The sequence below is a fragment of the Thunnus maccoyii genome, chromosome 15, assembly GCF_910596095.1.
Source record: "Thunnus maccoyii chromosome 15, fThuMac1.1, whole genome shotgun sequence".
NCBI classification, from domain to species: domain Eukaryota; kingdom Metazoa; phylum Chordata; class Actinopteri; order Scombriformes; family Scombridae; genus Thunnus; species Thunnus maccoyii.
The window spans coordinates 15,102,998-15,125,779 of record NC_056547.1 but is presented as its reverse complement, the minus strand read 5'-3'; the positions used below and the strand labels follow the sequence as shown (position 1 = coordinate 15,125,779).

General features: G+C 39.5%; 1 long non-coding RNA gene across 3 annotated transcripts in view; it reads left to right on the top strand.

Annotated features, from left to right (window-relative positions):
- LOC121912548 overlaps positions 1–21,675 on the top strand; it is a 77,897-nt gene extending 56,222 nt beyond the window's left edge. For 2 of the 3 annotated variants that reach the window (XR_006100101.1, XR_006100100.1), the window contains exons 2-3: positions 19,987–20,045; positions 20,503–21,675. This is a non-coding gene — a long non-coding RNA (uncharacterized LOC121912548). Of the gene's footprint in view, positions 1–14,113; positions 14,980–19,986; positions 20,046–20,502 lie in introns of those variants that run through there. The other variant, XR_006100102.1, reaches the window with a different exon arrangement.
- Positions 21,676–22,782: the final 1,107 nt, after the last annotated feature.

Genomic DNA, 22,782 nt, shown 5'->3' with positions numbered 1-22,782 from the left:
GTTGGGTTTTCTACTGGAATGTGGATTACATGAGTAATATTTCCAAATCTGTCTATCTGTCTCGCCATAACAACCTTATATGTATCCGGTCTGCTTGCCTCCACAACAGGAATAATAAATTCAATATTCCAGCCAGACACACAAACCTGCCATTATTCACTATACCTGTGTGTGTGTATGTGTGTGTGTGTGTGTGTGTGCGTGTGAATGTGTGTGTTGCTCACTAACTGCTGTTTCTAATACATGAGGGCCCTTTCTGTATTTGAACCACATGTGTTACATGCCTGCTGCTCTAGTTTTACATTAATAAAATGTGCGTCTGTGTGTGTGTGCAATCCTGCTCCTGCTACGGAGTGTTATAGTAGTAAAATCATCACACAACCTCATTGTTTCTGACATTTAACCAGAAACTGAAGGAGAGGAGAGTAGAGGCGAGGAGAGGCGAGGCGAAAACATCCTGAGGGAAACATACCCTGTGGTTAAGGGTTTCCAGTCGAAGTGATTATTCTCGATGTGATGGCAGGTTTATTTTCATACTAATTTCTAAGCATCATCCTGCGAATCAGATAGCTCTGTCTACAGACGATACACAGGCAACATGCCTCCAGCAGAGACAGGAGGTTGGAAATTGGGGCAGTATATTCTTGTGTCATGGGCTGATTTGTAGCGGTTAAAGCTCTGAATTTCACTGTTGATGGTACAAACTAGCATTGTCAAAAGTGCTCATATACAGCTGGCAGAAGAGTAAATACTAGCCCCAGAGGAGAAGAATCAGATTTAATATGCCTCAGGGTGGTAGTACACCGATAAAAAAGCTAGTCGGCCAAAAAGTCTTACAAATATCAATCCAACAATGAGAACAATTGTGTTCCTGACAAATTAAGTTATTGGAAAAAATCCACCTTAAAACCATTTACAAATTTTTTCATAAAGAATTCTGGGTCCTATTGTGGTGCTATTTTCCTTAATTGTTGCGCCTTATTGGCTGCATTTGTTTCAGTTTTACAACATTTAAACAGATAAAAATACAATTACTTTCAATTGTGTGCAGAGAGAAAAAAAAAAGAAAGACCCAAGAGAGCTTATTCATTACATATAGCTTATAAATAACATAAAACAATATTCACAATGTCAAAGCAAAAACAAAACATAATTAAATAACAGAAAAGTCTTTTTAAAACATGTGTTGTAGGACTAACAAAAGAAAAAGAGTTCCAAAAGGATCTCTGTATCTTGTTGGAAACTGGGTGATTACATGACATCAAAAGAAGTTGCATTACATTATATTCTGCTATAATATACTGTACATATTACACATGTTGTTTTGATTGTGATATTTATTAGACTTTAATTAATGTGGCTGTTTACAGGCAAAAAATGAAACAACATTTAGACCATAATGTAGGGAGGAACTGAAAGTCTAAATAACTAATATATAGACTTTCTGCTAGTAAGAAGTTTGGAACAATGAAGAATAGATGACTGTCTAGTCGAGTAAAAGCTAATTTGTGAATTTATCTGAAAATAAGATATGAAATGATCTGAGAGAGTTCCCACTCTCAGCTGAACTGAACATAAGAGCACAAATTTGGAAAATATGGATATATTGAATATGAATATTGTACGAAGCTGAAGATGTAGTCACATCATGCTGTGATATTTCCGGTGCAGCTAAGTAGATTTTAATGGCACAACATATTTAATTCGGCTAAAACATCAGTCATAACAGTCAGGAGTCAGTGTCATTCCTTCAGGGCATCTTTTAAGACTTTTTAATTGACAGTCAACAATAATAAAGTGTGAAGTCCACTGCAGAGCAGGAACCGGGTATGAATTCCTCCGCCCACGGTTGCCTGGATAGTCCATAATGCATTGCAGCTTCAAGACACGTTGTATTTTGACTGCAGAGTGTGACTCACTTTTCCTTGATAGGAACAAATCTCACTCTCTTCGTGTCACTACTGCTCCCTCCACCTACACAGAAAGCAAGCAACAAGTTCATTTCATCAGAGGGGATTGGTTAAAGTCATTCTGGGAAGTGCAGGAAAGCATTAACTGGAGTTAGATGGCAGGTTGAGAGGGAGTGGGTACACCGAAGGAGTAAATTGCAACACTTAATCACAAAATAACTACTGGAATTTGCCGAGCATCACGGATTGATGATATCTAAAAGCGAAAGAGTACCTGAGGGTGGAATTTTCCTTTAATTGTGCAGTCAACATCCTCTGACTCACAGCTTTGACATGATGACATTGGGTAATACAAGGGAACTGCTGTCCAGTTGTGTGTGTTATGTACTGTATCTGTGTGTGTGTGTGTGTGTGTGTGTGTGGGAGGGCAGCGGTGGTGGTGGTGGTGGCAGCACAGACTGGAAAACGGACTGTACCTTTTGAAAAATCAACAAGCTGTGACCAAGTTGCAGCAGAAGAGTCGCAGTGGCAAAAATTAACGACGCCAGCGCGAGACACAAACAGCACTGAAATGAATTATTTCCATTTTCGTTTTTAGACATTCTTCATGCGAACCAGCTGAAAAGTTAGGAAAGTTACCCTCTCGATGTTTAATCCATTACAGGTTACTGATTTCCTGCTTAGAACAGTAATGAGTCACAGTATCCAGAGCAAATCTTTAAATTTATTTTCCATTACAGAGCCTCCTCAACCCATATAACGTCCTTCTGGTACAACAATTATTCAAATGTATACGTTTTTTTTTATTTCGGATAGAAATGTTATGCAGCTTAAGAGTATATGCTTACATCCTCTCCATTTGTTGCTGGTCAGTTTCGGCTGCTCAGCGAACACATGTCACAGGCGGCTGCGTCGGTGTGGATGTGTTACGGATGAGAGGATGAAGACCAGTTTGAGTTTTACATCCGTTAGTTTTAAAGCTTATCAGATGCCAAAACACTGCACAGCTGGTGTGGAGGTGTCCACAAATTCCTGACAAATTAAAGTTTATGATATATTTCAAATTAACACTTATCACATTCACTGACACATCTAAATAGAATGCAGTCATCGTTACTGTAATTAAATATACCTGTGTTTATCTTACTGTGACATGTCAAAATGTCTGCTGTCAAAATGTCTGCTACTTTTGGCATTTCATCAGCTTTGCTTGTTTACTTTTTTCCCTGCTTTGTAACACAGCACAAAATAAACAGTGAGAGAAAGACAGATCAGGTCACGGCTAATCTAAATGAGCGCCCTGGGTTTAATACAGCTTCATTTTTGATTTTCGATAGAGACACAGTACATGGATATACTTGGGTTTTGTCTCTTATAACCTTTTTGTTATCTTTGACACCCCTTAAAGGTAATTTTACAAGATATTAAATCAGTATTTCACTCCTGATACTTACCTGCTTGGCCACGTAAATTATTGTGTTCCCATTAAGAGTAAATGCATTTTGCTGAATTTCCAGTACTGTGTATAAACCCCAGGATGACAATAGAGCGTCTTTTCTCAGCAATTATTTTTCAAGCTTTTATAGAATACCTGATAGCTCTGATAGAAGACCTGATAGATTCCTGCACATAAATGCTTCTTTGCCGCTGCATTTGCGTATTTCATAACTTTAAAAGCTTCAGTTAAAAATGTTAATACATTTCATTACTATAAACCTTTTATTACCCTCGACAAAAGCGGTTGTTATTACACAAAGCTTTGAGTGTTGTCTGCAGCTTAGAGCAACTAATGGTTTCGCCATGTGTGTGTACTGTGTGTGTGTGTGTGTGTGTGTGTGTTCTACATGAGTAATACTGTAGTATAGATGAATTATTGGCGCCCATCCATGACTATGCACTGCTGTGCCACAAGGGTCTTTAATGTGTGTGTGTTTTTTTGTGTGAAAGGGAGACGATGGGCTTTCATATCACTCTCTGTGTGTGTGTGTGTGTGTGTGTGTGTGTGTGTGTGTGTGTGTGTGTGTGTGTGGTGTGGGTGTGTGTGTGTAAACCCATAGCTTTTATATACTGGCTGGCAGACAAAAACAACAACCCTGAAGGTAAAGGAGACAAATCTAATCACACAAAACAGGGGGAAAGCAATCACACGCACGCACACACACACACACACACACACATATTCAGAATACACAAGCACTCTTTCTCCTCTCCCCTCTTTTACACATACATGCATACTCACAGACCTGGATATATGACAACTGTGGAAAGTCTGGGAACTGGCTTTTTTTTTATGAAAGTGTCAGTTCAGTGGACCGTTACCATAGTTTAGCAGGGTTTGGCCACAGCTCCTGTCCCTTTTCCTTTGCAAATTTACCAAGATAAATAAATACGCCTATGTATTTTAAACTCACATATTAAGTTTTTTATAGTTCTTGGTGGAAAAGAATGAAAAGCAACAAGTTGTTTATAATACAGTCTGACTCAGGTCAGAGTCCTACAGCAATAAAAAAAGAATCATTTCTTTTTCTTTTTTTCTGTCTTTTTCTTAAGTGTAAAGAATAACAATGTTTTAAAACTTACATTCATGTGTCTTTGAAACAGGCTGCACAATAGTGAAAGGACTAGGACTTGGATTTGCTAGGCTTTGAGACATGAAACAAACTTTGTATAAAAACTGTCATGCAAATTTGACATAAAAGAGGAGCTGCAACAACTAAAAAAAAGAAAAAAGAAAAATGCAACAATTTAAAAGGGGGAAAGAGAAAAACAGTTCAAGACAGCAACAACAACAGAGTTACACTGTACAGCAGCGAATGTATTGGTTTAAGAAATCAATAGTTTGAATGTGTTTCATTGTAAAAAATCCATTTCATAGACTTTGTAAAGCTACATGTAGTTTTGGAATTTGTATATTTAAGTAAGTTAAAAAATAAGTCAGTTTCTGCTGACCCGCCACAAGATGAAATAGAAAACTTTTCTGCTTGCATCTCTCTCGATTTTCCTCTCTCTCTCTCTGATCAGAGATTTTTGATCATTAAAAGCTACTGATTAGGATCAGCTCCGACAAATACGATGATGATCACAACATGACGTCTTGTACGTTGCCCCATACAGATTTCCCAACACAATTATAAAAAGAAAACCGCACACACACACATAAATGAATAAATAACTCAAACACAAAGTGGGTTAACAGACGACGGGGTAAGAAAGACAGAGAGAGAAATATAAAATTGCGTGATTATAAGATAACAAGCAAAGTGATAATAATGATATAGGGGACAAAGTGAGAGGGGAAAAAAAACAATGAGTCGGCTAAAGAGACAGAAAACAAGACAGAGGGCAGGATGCTGCAGGAGATGATGAGACATAATTACCTAAAGCAATAACAAAAATACAATGATAGGTCAAGGAGATAAAAAGAGGAGGTGAAAGCTGAGAGGAGGAGGAGTGCTACGGGTGAGAGAAACAGTGAAAGAGAGAGAGAGAATCATAGTTTCCATTTTCCAGTGCGTCACATGAAAACAGTCTATTCATTAGAGCATCAAAACTAACACGCAATGTTATGACCACTTCAAAGAGTGGGATGAATATAAACAGAAATATACAGACAGAGAGAGAGAGAGAGAGAGAGAGAGAGAGGGAGAGAGAGAGAGAGGGAGGGAGGAATGACAAAGATGTCTCTGTCTCTGTTGCCAACCCAAAGCAGTAGTGTGTATATGAATATGCTTATGTGCGTATTTGTATACATACGGTATGTATGTTGGCAAAGACAGATTCAGGGGTAAAGAGGCCGCTGCAGCCGCTACAACTATTACTCTATTCATCTTTTCAAACTAACATATTCAACATAATAAACAGTGGTGTTTCCTTTCAAACTAATCTATACCATAAAAGCTCAATTGAGGTGTTGAGATGTTCTGCTCGCCGGCGTGACCCGTGTAATTGAGTGTAATCTGTCTGCGTTCAATGAGAATCTGAAATACTTTAAAAAGACAGTTGAATAGTTAATCGTATTGCTTGTGTTCAGTGCAGTCTCCTACAGAAAAGTCCTCCTCTGATGACAGTTGCAGTCTGGTTGTCTGATCAGGGCTTTACATTATAAAATGACTTCTCTCATTTAAAAAAAAAAAAAGAATACACTGTAAACATTGGACCACCAGAGTAAATTATTTTTATGTATGTTTTAAAAAGTTGTAAAACCACTGCTGTAAGACAGTATTTCCTAAGTTTTGTGGTCTGTAACTGAACCCCTATGTATAGTGCGTTTTTGGGGCCCATCCCATTATCTATGTTTGAGAGTTAAAAATAATGTAATAACCATGTATCAGCTGATAGTCTGTTATATTTATGTTACAAAAAGAAGAATATGACTCAAATATGTGTACAAGGATCCCCGAAACTGGAACTTAATTAAAGAAGACAAGATATGAGATGTTTTACACTTGAAAAATAAACTTGTCAGTGCTCTTTGGTGGACTAACTATGCAATTGGATCATTGTTTCTATATCTTTCCTAGCAAATAAGTCTCCTGAATGTCCATTAAAGGTACTTGTGAATGTCACGGTAAGCCCCTGAATGTTGCTGGGTTGGGTTCTGTACTGTACATTTCTTGTAACTTACATGACAGACCGTTAGCGATGTCTAATATCGACTGATGTATCAGCCTGATTAATTTGTTGCTCTAGCTCTACCCCCGACTACCTATGACTCAAAATTGTGACCCCTCATTAAAGGTTATATGACCTTTAGTGTGGACGTGAGTTTGGAGCAGTGAGTGATTTTTCCCTCCCAGATTTTTGTTTTTAGTGTTTTTACAGACCTGAAGAGAAAAAATATTAAGTATTTACCATGAAAAAATGAAAAAAAGAAGAAAAAAAATTGTATAATTGAAATGCTTTTTCTCTTTTTCCTCTCATTTTCTTCATCTTTTGGGGCGCCTGATCTCCACTGTTGGGAAACACTGCTCCAGGCACCCAAAACATTCTTGATTTATTTCACATCATGCTATAATTTATTCACTCACATTCAGGAGCTGAATTGCCACACACATTTTAGATTTGTAATATTCACCCTGTGCCCAGAGGCCTCTCACTGCCAGAGGTCTCGCCTTCAGTTCTGCCCAGGCTGAGACCTCCATGGTCAGAGGTCCGGGGGCAGTTTTTCTATTGATCTACTCAGTAATCCATCCTTGCCTATACAGCAGGTAAGTGTTTATGTCAAACATCAAGTTCCCTCCTCTGTCTTCCATCACCACTATCTTTCTCTTCCTCACTTGATCCTGTTTTTCTTCTGTGTGTCCTCTTTTTTTTTTTTTCCTCTCTCCCCCTCTGGCACCGTAGTACCCTACCAACATGTGATTAACCCCACGAATGGAAAAGCTGCCCCTGTCCACTCTGTGTAAAATTACATGGCCTTGGGATATTTTGAAGGGCAGATTGTCTAAACAGGCATTTCCACGTAAACGAGGATGTATGAACAGTGTTCAGAAGAACAGGCTGCATTGATCAGTTTACTTTCAACGAAGCGCTCGCAGCTATGAACTAATTTAACAGTTGTTAAAAAAAACCACACTGGGATTTTGGGAGATTGGCCCACCAATGAACTTGCCTGCTAAGTGATTAGAATACAGACATCAGAATCATCCACAAGCCCTTCATGGTAACAACTTCACACACTGCAACGTAGTTTATGCATGTCCCAATGTTGTATCAGGTGCAGTTGGCACAAACACAAAAGAAATTCTATAAAATGTGGCCACACACTGAGTTTTGGGAGCACTGACTCAGTGTGTGGGCACTTCTCTCTAGAATAACAATTTCATGAACACCAAGCTGTACAGTAGCTGACTAGAATAATTCTAACATTGATGTAACTGGCAGTTTTATTTAGAGTTTATTTTTGTAAAGATACACATGAAATAACCTTACTGCCTTTAGCTGTAGAAAATAAACATGCTGTGTGTTTGGTAACATCAGTGCTTTCATCACTGAGACTCGAGGATTCAAAGTTGAAATGACAACAAGCTGTAAACACAGCATTGAAATTTTAACTCCTTATAAAGATGTTATTGTGAAGGTGTTAGCAAAGACTTCCTTATGCCTATTACTTGGAGTTGTGTTTCTGGCCAAGTCCAATATTCATTCTCTGTTCTAGCTCTGTTTTGGTCTCCACCAACTTCTGAGGAATATTTGGCTCTTTAGCGGCTAATGCTCCACTTTTTTCACTTTTGTCAACTTAGTCTGCATGTCGTTTGGTGCTGAGCAGGTAGTGTATAGTTGGTTAATCAGAGGTGCCTGCTACAAGGTTGATAAGAGCGGTGAGATGAACCAAAACGGTAAGAATGTGGGCTGTAAAACCAAAACGATGAGCTTAAAGATGCTAAAAAGCCCCGTAGAGCTGAGGGAAGTCAGTTGATAATTCTTTGTGGTTTCATCATAATGACCAAACCCTTTTTACAATATAGTCATTTAAACTGTTAATATAAAGATATTCATTAGTGGTCATGGTAATTTCACAAACCTTTGCATAACCTCATTAGTTTCACTGAGGCTCTCACGCAGCTATGCATTCAGGGCACAGTTTCACCAGAAAGAGGCACTACTAACATTGTGACTTGCAACATTTTGACTATTGTGAAATATGTGGTGCTGGAAGCTTGGTGACGTAAAGACTATTTACTTGTGGTCATAGCTAATATGTTAGCTTCCTCCAGTTTGGCTCTGGTTGCCTCAGTTTTCTGAAATGTCAGCACTAATAAGATGGTTTATAGTTGGTCAACAGTGACAATTTTATGAGTAATAGTTCACCAAACTTGAACTCTGTGCGAAAACAATACATGAATTTATGTTACCTCCAAGAGCAAATCTGCAGATCGTGGTGATTCCACTGAAATGAGAAAGTGTTTTGCTGTGAATGCTGGTATCACCAAGCCTGTATAATGCATTCAATATAGTTGTACTTCACACTGCAAAACTTAAAGCTCAGGTTAGATTATTGCAGTCCTGATGAATGGAAAGTACAAATCCAGATATAAAATAAAATAGAATAGGGAAGACTAAATGTCAAAAAGTGCTGTCTGCAAAATGCCCAGAAGTCAGATTGGATGGCATGTATACAGCAATGGACGTATACACAAACACACATGTAGACAATTGGTCTTTATTCCATTAACTCTCGCTTTCTTTCTCACACACACACACACACACACACACACACACACACACACGCAGATGCCCACTATAACCAGAAAGCTCAATCTAACAAACAAAAGGAAAAAACACAAATCAACTTAAACGGAAATTAAACATTTTATAATGCTTTAAGCACATTTCACTCCAGTGATCACATAAACACGTAAATATATTCAGAAATATTTTCCCTCTGTGAAACGTTGTAACAATTATCGGATTATCGTTTCATCTTTTGTTTTGGTGGATCTGGACTGGCGATTTAAAATTCTAAACAAATCGGATAAAAGGATGCTTTGAAGTCTGATGACTGCTTCATTTGGTTCTCTCTTCTCCTTTCTTTTCCTCCTTGTCTCTTTTTTCTCTCTCTGGCTTTTTTTTTTTTTTTTTGAATCTCTCTTTATGACGGTCTCTGTCTCTGTCTTGAGTCGAAGTAAGCTTTGTTTGTGGTTCAGACATCTCCCCGACAAGCTACTTGTGCTTCTTGTACATACCTGGCATCCAAAGAAATTATATTTTTTTCTGTATCAATCTCCAAAAAGGATACTCTCTTCCTGGTTTTCAACTCTGGGCAGGTCAAAGATCAAAATGGGCACATCAGTGAAGCCAATGTTAGGAGGATAAATTTGTGATAAAGATTTCTTTCTTCTTCTTCTCTTTTCCTCTTTCTTTCCCTCCTCATTTCCCCACGTGCACCTCTCTTTCTCTCTCTCTCTCTCAATGCTCTTCATGCCTCTCTGCCTTTCTCGTTTTCCTCTCACATATGTTGCGGTAGTGACACTAATTGACCATTCTTAAACATCCGATAACCTAATCCTTGTTTCTATGATGACATAATTCAATTCCACAGTCAGATTACTTAACAAATTCTTGCACATGCACACATAAACACCCCAGATGCACACACACGCACACACATCTGCTTAGTCACTTTTCCAGTTGGCATGTTTCTCCAGAAGTAAATAATGAGGAACACCAACGTAGAATCAACATGTGTATGAAGTGTGTGTGTGTGTGTGTGTGTGTGTGTGTGTGTTTGGGGAACACCAGCATTGATTGTTGATAGAGAAATGATGGAACCATTAAATTCATTAAAACACAGTTTCGGCAGTCATGCTTTACTGGGAGACAGATACAAACACATAGCGAGGACGTGCTACCACACATACAGGGCAAAAAACACACACACACATACAAGTCTGATTGATTTGTTAGGAATTTTAGGCAAATATTTATATTGGTATCCATATTTATCGTCTTTTGCTTCTGAAATGACCCAGTCTCCCTCCAGGGAGTCATTAGTCTTTAATTTTATGTGTGATGAGTGATATACTGTAAGTTGGATGGAAAAGTGACGCATCAATGTGTGCGGTCCCTGACTACACTTGTGAATGTGTTGAAAATGACGGATATACTGTAGCTCTCACAGTCTGATGGCCGTAGCGTTACATGTCTAAATCTCAGCAGTTAGTAAAAAGTCAGAGCTGATAAAAAATAATGTGGAGCAGTTATACAGTATAAGCTGCTGGTATCGATAACATTTATCAGAGATAAACATAAAACTATTTCAGATTTTATTTTAGTTAAGTTTCAGCTCAGATCCAAAACAGATATGTATAATATTTCTGTATTATACTGTAGAAGGTAAAAAAGTATGTGGTTTGTTTTAGTCACTTTATAGTGATCTTGGCATAAATTAAAATTATTTTGTTTAATTTATATTACAATACAATATTTTGAAATATATATACAGTAACTTGTGATGTTTCTTTGTCCCTCATTGGCAAATAATACCTTGCAGCAAATGTATCTTACAATATATATAATACAATATATAAAAACATCATTAAGTAAAGCCTCTTACACACATAGTTCCTGGTAAATTACTGGGATAACCTTTCAGACACCACCAGTGATTTTCACTATTCACACATGCAGCTACATTCAGGAACATTTTTGTCTTGCGCCTTTTCACACATGCCATGGCAATGCCGGAATAGATGGGGCAAGGGACAGTCCAGCAGATGGTGGTCATGCAACACTTATGGATGCCAACCGCCATAAAACTCAACAGAAGAAGAAGAAGATGGGGCAAGGCCGGATGTATGTCTCTTGTTATTTTCAGGAACATGGTGGAGGAGCTGTTTTTGTCTGGTGCCAATGTTCTTGTAACGTATTTAATATTTAACAAGTTTAGCATTGACAAGGCAAACGCAAATAAGTCACATTCAAATTCAAATACATCATCAGTGGAGTCTTGTGATTGGTTCACTAGCTCCACGTAAAAACGTCCTTCGTCAGACGGATATAACCCTTTACGTGTTTGTCCCTGCAGTGTTACTGCTTTCATTTACAACACAGCCGCACTGGCATTTTCCCTGAAATGTTACTAGGAAGTGGGAAATTGTCAGTACAGATTTCCCTGAATATCGATCCCTGCTCCCATTCACACATGACTACATGCAGGAAATCAATGGGGGGGGGGTAACCCATTGTTGCTAACTTTTGAGCTAACCCCATTCACTTTTCCAGCAGTTGGGGGAACAACAGACGTGACTTTTCTTGGTTTTGAGAAGCTGCAACGTTTATTAACTGTTACACTGGAGTCTGTACTGTACATTTACTGCCAGACTGACAACTTACTGCTAACCTTTTCCTCTACTCCACTCGTGTTAACTTTCACTTTTCTGCCACTCGCTCTTTCCCACCCGCTACGCACACATATTAGGCACTGCCCTATTCCTTAACGGAGCTACGCTACCAATAGTTTCCCAGGTAACGACACAGAGGTTGACTCATGTATCGGAACAGTGCTACATGGAGGCTCCCAAACGCTATTGATTTCCAAATGAATGGATATTTGGCTTTATTTTTGGCATTAAAAAATATTTTTTTGGCCTGGTGGGGGTTCTTGTCGTTATAATTATAGGAGAAACACCGATTCAGTAAATAAAACATACAAAGCTCACATGAGATTTAGTTACCGCCTGAATGAAATAATCTTGGCAGCATTTATTGCAGCAGTTTACTCTAAAACCAGAGGCGTCTGATGCAATGACACTCAAAACACTGAGAAAATAACACTACAAGAACTTCCTCTTATTACATCTCTTGTCCTCATATTAGTTACCATAACAGTTTTGTCAAAAGTGGAAGAAACTACTGTCTGTGTTATTTGAACTCATATTAAAAATGTCCATTCAAATGAACCGCAGCAAGATCAGAAGCTCAAAGATTAGCCCCCTGAAGAAAAGCCAGAATCCATTTTCACTTATTCAGCTTTAAAAGTTCAGGCCCTGCAGTAGCAGTAATGGTAGACTTTAGCAATGAATCATGTAGTAGTAATGATTCATTTTATCCTCCCCAATACACACAAGCATTATGCTTAGCCCTGATAAACCTCTCAGCACACACAGACACATACACACACACATACACACACAAAAGAGTTCATTCACACTAGAAGCAGATTACAGAAAAGCATAATTAATGGGGCTCTCTGCCGCACCTTAAAACACATACACACTAACACACATGCACACAAACAAACCCACAGATATTAGTACATGCTGTTTGCTCTCTCTGAGCACAGTGCCTCTCGCTGTTTGTCATTCATGTCTACATTTCCTGTCTGTAATTTGAACGAGGGCACACTGCTGAAAGCCTGCTTGGAGCCCACTGACCTGAAACTTGCTAAATGACAGACAGCGAGTGGAGCTGGTGAACATAATGACACAGAGACGTGCGATAAGCCAACCCTGTTAAGAAGAATATCTGAATACTAATCAGTATCAGTGATTCCTTTATTTTCCCGGGGGCTGTTTGCTGAGAGTCCAACCTCTTCATAAGCGCTGCTCTGCTTCTCATTCACACAGTTCAGTAACTTCTCCACTGTAAAAAGACATTACACGGCTGCTCCTCCGAATGGGCTGTGGGGTCATTAAAATGCTCAAGGGCACTTTAATCTTACAGCCTGAAACCTGCATTAATCAATATTTTGATATTAATATTGAACTGGATGACTTTATGAAGGCCTGGAATCACCCAAACTAGAGATAAATAGAGTGCATTAGTTTGTAGTATTGTTTTATCTGTGTGCCTGCTGTTATATTGTCCTTTAATGCTGCTGTCCTGGCATGGTCTGACTTGCGAAAGAGGTTTCCAACCTAAATGGGGCTGGTTAAATAATGGTTAAATGAATAGAAATAAAAAAAATTGCCTCTTGTAATCTATTGTTTTGGTTTTACAGCCCATGAATATGTATGATTCAGTCTCAGTTTCTCATTAATCCAAAACTATTTAATGGAAAATATTTTCATGAACCCACTATTAGGTCGTCTTAAGTCCAAAACTTACACCATTCAAAACAAACCCATGGAAAACCAACCTGAACCTGAAATGCATAAATACAAAATGCAAAAAAAGATCCCTGATCTGAATGGGACTTGAGGATAATTAGACCTGATCCAAAACAGACCTAAATAGACTCAACACCGGCAGCAGCATAATGCACCACAAATGAACAAACAACTGCATTTGTAAAGAGTAGCAAAGCATGTTACTTTTCCCCTCACTTCACAGTTCATACTCTCCCTCTTTTGTCAGCAAATATATCTTTCTGCTGTGATGATCATGATGCATTATGTGATCAGAGCTGACAGAGAGTCCTCTTGGATCCACTTAGGTATTATATACCAGTGTTTCCCCTAGGTTGACTGTTCGGAGCGGCGGGGGGGCGGGGGGGGTGGCGTATGTGGGGGCATATGACAGAGACTCATCAGCCACACACTTTTCCGTTCTCTGTTAAAGAGCGGCTGAGATTGACACTAAAATGAGAATTGCTGGTCCACTTTAAAAGTCAGTCCACCTTAAGTGAACCTGGTCAAGTTAAGCTAACGCGTTGTTGCTAACTTCGGGGCTAACCCCCTTCGATAGATGAGTATTTTCTTGAGGAGCTGCAGCATTTATTAACTGACACAGTCTGTACTGTACATTTACTGCCAGATTGACAACTTACTGCTAAACTTTTCCTCTGCTCCACTCGCGTTCACGTCATATTTCTGCCGCTCGCCCTCTGCGGTCGTGCAACTACACACGCACATTTACACACACATACACACACACGCACTGCTTTATTCCTTAACGGCGCAACACTACTCCTGCAAAAACACGTAGATGTCCTTTGACGAACAAAGAGAGTGAAGATGACTAAAAAATCCACAATAACGTAGCGGTGCGCCGCTGCTGAATGAATATCAGGGAAACACTGTATACTGTATATTGACACACAGACTTGAAGCAATACAGACCCAACCCAGCCTGACTGTATACAATTTGGATCTGGCCAGTCTCAGGTCCCTGTTCAGGTTATTAGGAATCAAGTGGAGCCATGAAGGCGTCTCCCCACATCTTTCCATTACTAAACAGTAGACAGAAATAGCAAGTGACAGATAGTGAAGAAAGACAAAGAGTTGGAGAGCGATAGATGCAGATAGTTTTCTCAGAAGTTGGAAGAGACTGAACTAGTGGTAAAAAGAGAGTGAATATTGGACTTTGTCAGGTGACTAGAAAAACAACTCCAACTGGGTACACTGAGCACTGACTGTGCATCTGTTAGCTTGTTTTGATGTTTGTTTTTATGCCCCCTAGTGGCCCAAAAGTGATTAATGCATTTTAAATCAAATTTAAAGTACATTTTCATAGATTTCTTGGCCACTTGGGGACAGCATGGCAAGTCCGAAACATAACTTTGGCACACTAGCACATTAAAGAGTTATTATAGCAAATATGTTAGCAAACAATTGCAGTTTACACATCCAGCTAATACGCAGGAGAATTATCATTCATTTGGAGTCGTGTTTATTTCCACCTGATGAATGTAAGTCCATTATTATCTCCTTTAAGCTCTTTTTATCTCCGCCAGGTGTAAGCCTGGAGGGGATTATGTGTTTGGTCGTGTGTGTGCGCATGTCTGTGTGTGTGTGCGTGTGTGTGTGTATCTGTCCGCAGCTAATCTTGCATTTTGTGCACATTTATGACTGTATACTCAGGCATCTCTCGTGGTTTTGGTGATTCATAATTTTTCATTCCTTATGAGCCTATTGCAGAGCTTACACTTTTGTCTTTTCAGCAGTCCTCACGATTTTATGATATGCTTTATGACATAGCAAAAGGCTTTTCCTGCAATCAGCTAGGCTAAAAATAGGCTAAAAATAGGCTTACCTAGCCTTTTGCAGGCCACATTTTGGCCTTTCTTGTGGCCAAAAACGGACGTACATAGAAAGGTTTGGTTTCATCTTGAACCAGAGCATCTGCTGATTAATTCCATACCTGATATGTTATGATCCACTAAAGTTAGGCACGATACGACATGAATAAATCTGTTTCTGTTATCTTTGCCACCATCTTGACTGTACAGACCTGGCAGAGATCTGCACTCTACTGAGTGTACTCTTTTAGTTTTTGCTTGCTCTCAGTCTTCACCAACTCCTGAGGGAAATATCTGGCTCCTCAGATACTTAAGGCTCAACTATGCTTACCATCTAGTTGTTAACTTTGTCTCTCTGCCATTTGGTGCTGGGCAGGTAGTATAAGAGTGTTTTATCTGAAAACAGATGCCTTTTGTAGCCGCAGACAACGCTAATGAAGGTGGTTGAGAGTGAACCAAAAAGTAAAAGTTCTTGGCAGTAAAATCAGAGCAAAGACTTAAAAAAAAAATCTAAAACTTGAGGGGAACTGCAGTCAGGTGATACAGTAATTCTCTGTCATTTGACCCATTGTTCATACAAAAATAATGATTAAGTACAGCTTTAAAATTTTCTCCCTGCTCTTTCAAAATATCCAGAAATTCACTTCATTGTATCCTGCTGTGCCTTACTTGCAATCTAGGTGCCATAGTAACAATGTGCATTAACGCTGAGCTATTAATACAAAATATCCTGTGACAAAGTTCTGTCGGCCAGCACTTTGTCTCAAAACACTTTTTTGCTGAAGCATAAATTACTCATTCATTAATTCGTCCTGCTGCTCAGACTTTCCCAGCCACAGTGGGTTGTTGACCTGTTGACCTTTCACATCCCACATTAATGTAACAAGTAAACACCTGTTTTTTAAGTCTAATATGACCAAGAGGTTCTGCTAATGTCCCTTAATAGGACTAATATGCAAATGATCTCATAATCACACTTCACACAGTTTGACGGCTGGAAGAGTTTGTAGAGTCTCCGTAGAACGTTGGAGGTCTAATTAATTCTGCGTTCAAGCCTCATTACCATATTTTTGGAGCAAAAATTATTTGCATAGTTTCCAGGCATGTAGCCCGAGTCCTGATGATGAGGGTTATAAGGATGATGCAGACTTGCATATTTGTTTACAATCATAACACACAGATTCATATTCATACACACACACAGCAGTCTCACAGCTGTGTATACTGTATGTAAGCACATGGATACACACATATGTTATCTATCTATAATAGGACCCAAAGCAGCAAGAGAGAAACTGCACTCAGTGCTTGGTGGTCTTAGCAAACAGATTGAAACTCACATCACAAACTTGAGAGTGATCTTAGACTCAGATGACTTAGACTTAGATGTCATTTTAAAAAGGTCAAACATCCTTTTTCATCCTTATTCATGCTTTTATTACTAGCTGTTTAGACTACTGTAATTCCCTTTTTACTGGATTATCTAAAAAGTCTATAAGAAAACTACAGCTAGTTCAGAGTGCTGCAGCCAGAATCTTGACTAAAACAAAGAAAATCTATCTGTTTATCTAATCTATCTAATCTATCTGTAAGTGTGTATGCATTAGTGATTTTCTGATCAAATGCAGAATTGGCTCATGTATATTCATGATCAATCAACACGGAGTGCAGTTAAGCATAGCCTATCAGATTCTGCCCCGACACTCCTGGATTTGCATATTTTAATTGCTGCCGCAACGAGTGTATTACTGACGCATCACCTGTGTCTTGCACACACACAAACGTATGCACACACACACACACTCACACAGCTAGTGTGACAGAAAAGTGCTTCTCAGTTAAATTTAAATGTTTAAGATCGGTCTCTTTCAGTCTTTAATCCTCTCTTTCTCCTTCTCTGTCTCTATTTCACCAGTAATATCAGTAATTATTCTGGCTACTTCCCAATAGTCTGCTTGGAATTGAATTTAGCTATCTCTATGTGTGTGTGTTTTCTAGAGTGTGTATTTCTCTCTTCCTGTGTAATTGCTTGTTAAGCCGTTTCAAAGCAGGTGCAGTTTGTCTGAATGACTTCTCTGTTTTCTCAGTAGTTAACTGCCTTAACCTGCCAACTTACTTGTGTGCATTTGTGTGTATGTGTGGGTGTGTGCATAATGAGGGTGACGTCAGTCATCATGTCTGACAGCTCCCTTCCTGAAAACACACCTAAGAAAACACACTGCCATGCACATATGTGCCGGCACACACGGCTCCTTACAAACACATGCGTAAATTTTCACAGGCACAGATGCATGTGTACAAGCAAACACGCATGCAAACACTCTCCTTTTGAAATCACAACACACACCTCAAGTTGCTGACAGATGAAAACCCGACGTCTCCGAAAAGTAAACATTTCATTCAGCAACCTTTTCTGATTGATAGCCCTTTTTGTAAAACTACGCTTTGGACTCATTCAAAACAGAATTCAGTTTTGAATGAGTCCAATGAGTCTTAAAACTCAGAGCACACATAAAGAAACCTACAGAACCTTTTATATTTATAAAATGCAACAATGACAATTGTTAAAGGACAACAATTTTTGAGTGCTGTACAAGTGAGTATTATGACTTTTAGAAGCCATTTAATGAATTAAGATAGTAAAATACCAATACTCATTGTTGCAGAGAACATTTCAAGAATTTTTGATTTGTTTAAACAATTTTACTTTATCATGCAGCACAGCAGTACACAAAGAAAGAAAAGAGAAGACAGAGAGAATGTGATAAGGACCATTAAAACAATTTTGAAAACACAATGTCACAAAAAACATTCTGTTAAAGGGGAAAAATCATGCTTTTATATATATACTGTTATATATTTATACACAGAGTTCCAAAACTTGAGGTGAATGTATGTAAAAATGCCATCTTCAAGTCAGAAGTCCAGGTTTTTGACTCGAAACTTTGTTTCCAAAGTTACCTCTACTTCCCCATCAAACTGACGTCAGATTGTTCGCACATCCCCACAAACAGCTGTCCGTCTGTTACTAAGGTTGTTCCATGGGTTGTTTGCATTGTTCACTTGCATATTTCGGATCGGATTCGGGCTCGAACATTTGCAGATGTATTTGAGAAGTTTCTATGTCAAGAAAAAAAGGATTGGGAAAAAGAAGCGAAATCTGGCTACTATTGTATGTTTACCAAGCCCCCGGAGCTAAGGAGGGCGACCTTAAAGAGACAGTTGCTCACACGGCCTGTTTCAGACGGAGGCTGAACCAAGGGGCTGTATAAAGGACCAGTATAAGGAGTATTTAGTAAATTATGCAAGATATACCAGTAGAATATAAATATAGAACATGTGCATGTTATGTCCTCTTTAAGTGTATTTCAAAAGTATTTTAACACCAGTTAAGTATTACAAAATGTAAAAATATTAGTATCGTTTAATCAAATGAGACCTTCACCAACAGGTGTGGTGACCTCTCCTTGCTACCACACTAAATACACGTAGTGTGCCACCAGGTCCTCTTACAGGTGAAATCAGCTACTGTACATGTGTTGCTTTATGGGTAACTGATGCTGAAATAAGCTAAAGCACATAGGAAGATAGTTTGAGAATGGGTGAATAACTAAAGGCAAAATAACTTAACTGATTAATACTACCAGCCAGTTTTCTTTACCACATTCTCTTGACAATGACAATGAATTGATGATTGAAACTGAACACTGAAATTATACGCTGATGTTTAAAAAGCTACACATAGTACGTTAACTGTGAATAAACAGTTTTGACAAGGATACGCTGTTTCAACAAAAACATGCAGAGTAACAAAAACATGAAATATATGAAAGAAAGGCTCTGTACTGAAAAGTAGAAAGACAGATAGACAGACAGGCACAAAGAGACACAGACAAATGCAGTCAAAGCACAATAGGTACAAGAACTGAGGAGAGTCAAAGGAAAGAAAAAAATAAAACTCGTTGCAGGGGTTCCCTGCTTTCCAGCCTGTCTCATTGTAAATTCCCTCATTTAAAAAATGGTGAAATTCATTTCTCACACAGATGGGAACAGGCAAGGCTGATTTCATTAAAATACCCCATCTGTTGGATGGAGAGAGGGAGAGAAAACAAACAAGGGTAAACCAAACAAAACAGTTCTCCTGTCCTGGAATAATTTGTTTCCCCTCCAATGATGTATGTGGTGTGTGTGTGTATGTGTGTGTGTGTGTGTTTGTGTTGTACTGGTGGAAGATGGATTTGAACAGACAGGCTGCCATTGCTACAAGAGCCAGCTAGAGAGAGAGACAGGGAAACAGAAATATGTGTAAGAAATGAGGGAGAGAAAGAGACAGTGAAAGAGTGCAATACTTGTGAAGAGTAAAGGAGACAGAGACGGTAGAGAGCATGACTTTAAAATGGTTGTACACCGTGTACTTGCGTGTGTGGATTTCGACAGGGTAGTGTTGTCTCAAATTGAACACGGCCGTTATGCACTTACCGGAAATGACGATCGCAGCATTTGCCCGCTTCTTCTTCTTTTTAACGGTGAATTCCAACCAGGTGGAGCGTTATTGCCAACGTTTGACTGCGATTGTCACCCGCCAAAATATCTGCCAGCTCGTTTGCTTACTTCAATTTTTATTAAAAATGAACGTGCTTTTCATTTTTCTTGCTTGTGTGTGCTCTCTGTTTCAAGCGAGGTGGGGATTACACTGAGGACGAAGCGTCCTCCGGCTCCTCCTACAAACTGAAAAGGTACTAGTATGTTGATTTACACATTGTTTTTACTGTGATCTACGCAGCCCATAGACTAGACTATTGTTGTGCAGCGTTACCCTTATGTCAAACTTACCTAATAAACAAACTGTGATTTATAGTTGTAATTATCTGTGCTCTAGCTAGCCTGATCATTACATAAAAGCACATTTATCTACATTTATTTGCTAATGTCTGATAGTGACATGCAAAGTGAAAATGCAACATACGTAACTTGCAGCCTACTGTTATGCAGCAGTACCTATACTTACCTAATAAACTATCATTTTAAGTCATAATTGTCTATGTTCTAATTGTTCTTCACACCAACATACAGTGACAGTATAAGAGTGAAAGCAGAGGCAACAGAATAAACACCAAAAAAGATTCTGTTCGTATTTTCCATTCATTTATGCACTACTCTATGTTACTTATAGCTTGCTTCCATCTCTCCAAGGCATCTTTCAATGGTCTGAAGGCCAGCCTAGGCACAATGTGTGACCACAGATGGGGACCCGTCATTGAGGCCTTGGTCTTCGTAGTGGTACCTCATGTTGTGTTGTGGCCAGAGCCTTTGATATGCCCCAAGCCACCATGCACCGGGCAGTCCACATAACCAGCAGGAAAGTCTTCTCTCTCCTCCCCTAGGTCATCTGCCTTCCACCTGAGGAGGATTTGCCTCACCTGGGTCCATGTTTCACACATTTAGCCAGGTCAGCAGCCTTTAGAAGGGTAGTTGGAAGCATTTATGGCTGCCACGTCCGTGTGAAGCCACCAACAGAGGACGCAGCCTGTTACCTGAATAGAAAACTATTCTATTCTGTTCAGTTTCAGGCTGTCTGTGACCACAGAGCCAAGTTCATTCATGTATTCATCTGTTTCCCTGGGCCGCGATGGTGTTAAAGCACAACCCCCATTTATTAGCAACAGAAATACCCTCCACCAGGGTTCTGCGTCATTGGGGATGATGGCTACCCCTGCCTCAAACAACCCATCACCCTCATGACCCCTTACAGACAGCCTCTCCACAACCAACTCCACGTTTGCTTAAATAGTCACCTGTCTAAAGCGAGATGTATTGTGGAGAGAGCTTTTGGCATCCCAAAGATCAGGTGGAGGTCCATCTTCTTGAAGCCCTCTATGTCCCGGAGGTCATCGCCTGCTACACAGTCCTGTACAACATCTGTCTCAGCAATGGGGACCTGTTGGAGCCAGAGGATGTTGATGGAGGCAGCAGCAGGGGACCACCCAGAACCAGCACCTCCAGGCGCCATCTGTGGAGCAGAGGACAGGCACGGGATGACAATGCTGTGTTGTGCACCAAATCACGACTATGCTCTGTAAATTTTTGTACTATATTATTGTACTGATGTCTCGCTGTTTCCTGTTGCCCTGCACGGCTTGTGGTCTGTCTTGAGAGTTCTTGTTTTGTTGCTGTTCTTATGGCATCTTATTGTCTTTGTTCTGTAAATTTGATCACTTTATAGGTTTCAAAACATCTTGCCAGCGGACTGCAGTTGAAAATTAGCGAGCTTGCTAACACTGGCACATGCTGATTAATGTGTTGTCCTTATAAATAAGTAAATAAATAAATATAATAATAAATATAAATAAATTATATATAAATGAATATAAATACATTTTAAAAAATTAATAAATCATTGTGCTTAATTGGAACATTAATATGTATATTAACTCTATAATAACTATTTTTAATTGTGTTTAAATGTCCTTTTATAATGTGTTTCTTTTGCGCTGTCCTAAAGCACTTTGAATTCTCTTGTTAAAATGTGCTATACAAATAAACTTGCCTTGCCTTTCCATATGTATGAACATTTATTTGTGATTGACTAAAGATCTAGAGTAACAATAACAACAGACAGAGCAGATAATAAAGGTTTTTTTTATTATTATTTGTTTACTAATTTCTCAAGGATTGCCAGGAAATGCTCCTCCCTAGCAGCAATCTCCCTGTCTCTCCTCTCTCTCTCCCTCATTTAAAAAAAAAAAACGTTCCTCCCTCTCTACAGCCTCAAATTGTCTCCTCTTCTCCCTCTCTACATCCTCACAGTGTCTCCTCTCCTCCCTCACCACAGCCTCACGTTGTCTCCTCTCCTCCCTCACCACAGCCTCACGTTGTCTCCTCTCCTCCCTCACCACAGCCTCACGGTGTCTCCTCTCCTCCCTCTCCACAGCCTCATATTGTCTCCTCTCCTCCCTCACAGCTGCCTCTCTGGCTCTCGTCTCCTCTCTCTATCACCTTCGCCTCCATCTGTCTGAGCCTCAGCTCAAACCTCTCGTCTATCTCCCACAGATCCCTTAAAACCTCCACGACATCCACCCGCTGCCTATTTGGGGTAGATGTCATGGATGTTGTGGCTGTGTCCCGTTCTAGGGTCACCACAGAGGGGGGTTCGACCATCGCCACATCCTGGGTAGATAAGGCAATGAGGACAGGCGGCGTTAGTGACAGCCTGCCCCCGATTGCCTCATCCATCAAACTGTACTACTTGCAAGATGCAGCACTGGTCTCACCCCCTGTGCTGACCCCAGTTCTGGGGCACTTCAGGTCTTGCGGAGGAAGGACAGCAAAAAACAAAAAAACACTCTAGTTTCAAATCAAACTTTTGAAATGTCATTCCTTGCCTATTCCTTACAGTATTCAGTGTTTCCCCTATGATTTTTGTCTAGCAGCTTGTGCTTAATAGAAATAGTATATAGGCTAAAATGTATGCTG